Source organism: Arachis ipaensis, chromosome B01 (genome assembly GCF_000816755.2).
Source record: "Arachis ipaensis cultivar K30076 chromosome B01, Araip1.1, whole genome shotgun sequence".
In the NCBI taxonomy this organism is placed as follows: Eukaryota; Viridiplantae; Streptophyta; class Magnoliopsida; order Fabales; family Fabaceae; genus Arachis; species Arachis ipaensis.
The window spans coordinates 60294229-60299106 of record NC_029785.2 but is presented as its reverse complement, the minus strand read 5'-3'; positions in this window follow the sequence as shown (position 1 = coordinate 60299106).

Below are 4878 nucleotides of genomic sequence, written 5' to 3'. Positions count from 1 at the left end.
TAAATGATATATATTATATATCTGTATACTAAGTTCATTAGATTTTCTTAAATATACAATGATAAAATATTGGATAAATCTTTTTGTTTATTTAAAAAAAAACATTTATAATTAGTAATTTAGTATTCATTTTTCATTTAGATTTATTTAAGAAGCATGTTTGTTAAAATATAGAAAATGGAAATTTATTGACAAAATTAAAATCTAAAATTTCAATGACATTAAAGGTATTCATTAACAAAATCCTAGTTATTTTATTATTTATTATTTCAAATATGTTCTAAAGGAATTCTCTCTATGTCACTTTGAATTTTTTAATACATTAATGATTTAATGTATATTGGCATAAATTGTATCTAAATACATTCAGTTTTAAATGTATTTAAATTTTCAAGTGACATATATTATAAAATATATTAATTATTATCTATAAAATTAGTTGAAATATCTTTATTTTGGGATGATCCGATATTTAATTAATCGTATAATTTTGCATATTATATATTGTAAAATAACGCAATCTTAAAAGTAAAGATAAAGCCCAATAATATTTTTATAATATATTTACCCAAAAAAAAAGTAATGCTTTTATCCTTTTAAAAAATCAAAACAGCAGTCATATTAAACAAATCTCTCGCTGTGTTTGGAGAAAGGCAATAGAACCATCTTGCCCCCACGGAGGTACTAAATATCATAGCTTGTGTTTTTATTTTGCTGTTTTTAATATTTTTTGTTTTTAAAATTTTATAAATAAAAAAATAAAACGGAAAAAATAAAAACAAACTTTTATTATTTTTACCTCTTTTAGCTTCACAAAGTTTATACCAAAAAAATACATTCCATGTTAAAACTATGGATAGTTGCATAACTAATATTTGTCCAAAAATTAATCAACTAGTGAATATTACTATTGTGGTCAAAGAAGGTACCATCCTCAAAGGAGCATCTTGCTGTATTATTTACCGTTGGCAATTTCATTTCTCAAATAAGCCTTTGAAATAAATAATTTATTAGGATTGTATTTAGTCTACAGTGGAGTGGCTCAATAGGATTTTGAGTGCTCTGCTAGCATTTGAGTTGAGATGTGAGTGTCAAGTAGAATCCTGATTTTACGATTAACTTAGAGACCTAATATCCACCGTCTGCAACAACCATAATGGGAGATAGGGGCAAAAGTCATGAGTGAGGAGAAAAGGGAGAGACTGCCAAAGGAAGGAGTGGTTTTCTTTGATGATTCAGATGTAAGGGGAGGACTGGAAGAATGTTGAAGAAGTCTAGTCGGAAGATTACTGGCTGACAAAAATTTCAGTATTGAAATAATTGAACCTGTGATGACTACTATTTGAAGACAACCTGATGGCCTGAGAGTTATAGAACATGATGACAATATCTTCCAATTCTTTTTCGAAAAGGAATAGGATATGGTCCGGATCGAAAACAAAGTGCTTTGATTAATCAAAATTTTTATTTTAAACATTAGGAGATGGAATAAGGAGATGGAGATTGAGAGGGAAGACTTCTCTTATGTTCCAATTTGGATACAATTATGGAGTATGCCTGAGTATTGTAAAACCAAGAAATTGGGGAGGAAGATTGGTGAATCCTTGGGACAGGTAATGAAGGTTGATTTTATTTATGATGAAAGGCCAAGAGGGTCAGATTATTAAAGTCATAATTAACTTAGATGTCACCAAAATACTGAAACAGTTGATCAATATAGCAGGTTTTGATAGGAGAATTCTAGAGGTAAGACTAAAATAAGAGCGCATTGGCTATTTTTTTACAAAGTGTGATCATCTAGGTCATGAAGTGAGATAGTTAATAAAATTAAGAAAAAATAAGAAAAAAAAAGATGAAAAATATTGTATTTTATATTTTTTTGATTGATTGTTGATTGATTAAATTGTAAATTATGAAAGTAAAGCTAAATATATAGAGAGTATTGCCTACAAAAGATAAAAGTAAAGATAAGAAAAAAAGTACCATAAAGATAAGATAAGATGATAAATGCTAAAATTATAACTGAATTTATGTATTCTGTTGGGTTGAATTTGTGGGTCGTGAGAAAGCAAAAGATGTAAACCATATAGTAACTTCAGCAGCTTACAGCATTGATTCGGTCGAGGAGATGTAAGCTCGGGTGGCAGAGTCATATAAACATCCTCAAAGAGATCCCCATGTAAGAAACCATTATTGACATCCAATTGATGTATGGGCCAATACTTCATAGAGGCCAATGCCAAAATTAATTTGATGGTGGCAGGCTTGACAACAAGAGAAGGTTTCCAAGAAATCAACACTTTCAGTCTGAGTGAACCCTTTAGCTACAAGGCGTGCTTTATATCAATCAAGTGAACCATCAGGCTTACGTTTGATGTGATAGACCCATTTCCAACCAACCGGCCTAACGCTTGCAGGGCAATCAACAAGACGCCAAGTTTTGTTCAACTCAAGAATCCAGCTCATCTTTCATAACACTACGCCAATTAAAGTGTTTATTAGTGTCCTTAAAAGACTTAGACTCAACATCAAAATGTAGAGATAAAAGAAACTTATGATGAGAAGACGAGAGAGAAGAAAAAGACATAACTGAAAATAGAGGATAATGACATTTTGAGGGAGAGAGATTTGTGGAGGTGAGAGAGGAATTACACAAGTAATCAGAGAGATATGCCGGAGGTCAGTGAGGTCGGTCGAAATGACGAGGACGAGGTTGCTCAGGTGACGTGGGATGAAGAGGTGATGGTGGGCTAGTGTCTATTGCGGAAAGAGGGGAGATTGTACGACTTGAAATAGATTCAGGGGTCATGCGTTCAAGTTGGTTAGGACATGGCAATGCGAAAGAAAGAGAGATTGTTGGAGAAAAGAAAAAATTAGATGGAAGTGGGTCAATGGGTATGGGTGAGGATCCAATTGGAAGACTAACTGAATCTTGTTTTTGAGAAGGCATGTTTGACAATGTTAGGATGCGTGTATGGAATTGGACATTTTTTGTGACTAAGGGTAAGATCATTTCATAAAAAATTATATTTATAGAAATCTCAATTCTTTTATCTTCTAAAACATAAACAATATATCCTTTAAAACCATGTTGAAAACCAATAAACACAGCCTTTTTAGCTCTCGGATCAAATTTTGAGATGTTTGCCATTAGGGTAGAAACAAAACATAAGCATCAAAAACTTTAAGATCATGATAATTTGGTGGATAATTAAATAAAATCTCAAATGGTGTTTTAAAATTAATTGCGGATGATGGAACTCTGTTAAGTAAATAAGCAGCATGCTTAGCAGCATAAGACAAAAAAGATGATGGTAAATTAGATTGAAACATACGAGCACGAGCTATATTCAAAATATGTTGATACTTGCGTTCTACCCTTCCATTTTGTTGAGAACTTTAACATAACTACGTTGATGAATAATACACTTTGAAATATAAAAATATGTAAAATAAATACTGGTCCATTATCGAAATGAATAGCTTTGACTTTAGAGTTGAATTGTTTTTCAACTAAAGTAATAAAATTTTTTACATGATTTTGCACTTCTCCTTTTAATTTTATTAAAATAACACATGTAAAGCGACTAAAATGATCAATAATAGTAAAAATATATTTACGATTATGAATAGAATTTTGTCGAAATGGACCCCAAATATCAAAATGTAATAAATCAAAACTTGCATTGGCTTTGTTAAAACTTTGAGAAAATGAAAGTTTCTTTTGCTTCAAAAGATGACAAATGTCATAAGCCTCATCATGATGCACAGAAATAAAAGAAAAATGTTTATGTAAATAATTAAGTCTTTGTCCAGAAAGGTGTCCTAAACAAAAATGTCATATATTTGTGAGAATTGGATGGAATTTATAGAATGTGTAGTGGATGAATTTTTATCGAAATTGGGTTCAAGGACATATAATCCCTCTTTCATTCTGCCAAATCAATTGTCCCCAAATGGTTGCTTTGTAGAGTGCAAAAAAAGATGAAAAAGTGAGTACATATTTGAGTGCTGAAGTAATCTTTTAGATAGAGATAATATTAAAATTGAAATGAGGTAAAAAAAGAACATCATAAAGAACTAAGGATGGTAAAAATTGAACAATGCCTTTATAAGAAACAGTAATTTGAGAACTATTTGGTAAATGAACAATAATAGGAGAAATTTGTGTGTAAAATACAAATTTGATGCAATATGATCTGTGACACCAGAATCAATTATCTAAGTGTTCAAGAATGAATCTCGATTTGAAAAATTGTTAACAATTGAAAAAGTACTGAAAGAACAATGATAATGAGTAGTTGGACTTGACAAAAGGCCAAGTTGGTTTGAAGGACGAGTTTCTTTATTGGAAGAAAGTACCATGAAAGAAAAGTGTTAGGCTGACGAGATGTTCAAAAGAGACTCCTGATAAAATTGCTGGTGTGCCATTTTTCCTTGACTTAGGATAGAGTAGGGAGACAGCTCAGCAATTCGAAGAAGATCGCTTTGAGCTAAATTGGAAGGTTGATTATTTATAGTGGAACGGGAGGTTGAAGGAGTTTTAGGATCTGAATTAGTTCGTTTATCCATGGATGTCAGCTAAGCTCAAGAGGAGCTCTGATACCATAATAAAACTATGAAAGAATAAGAAAAGAAAAAATGAAAAATGTTGTACTTTGTATTTCTTGATTGATTGTTGATTGCTACGAAAGATAAAAGTAAAGATAAGATAAGAAGGTAACATAAAGATAAGATAAGATAAGATGATAAAAGATAAAATTGTAACTGAATTTATGTATTCTGTTCTGCTGAATTTTTGGACTGTGAGACTTTTTTATTGTTATCATGAGTTAAGGTGAAAGAATAGTTTAATAAAGCTGCAGCATCCCAAAGAGA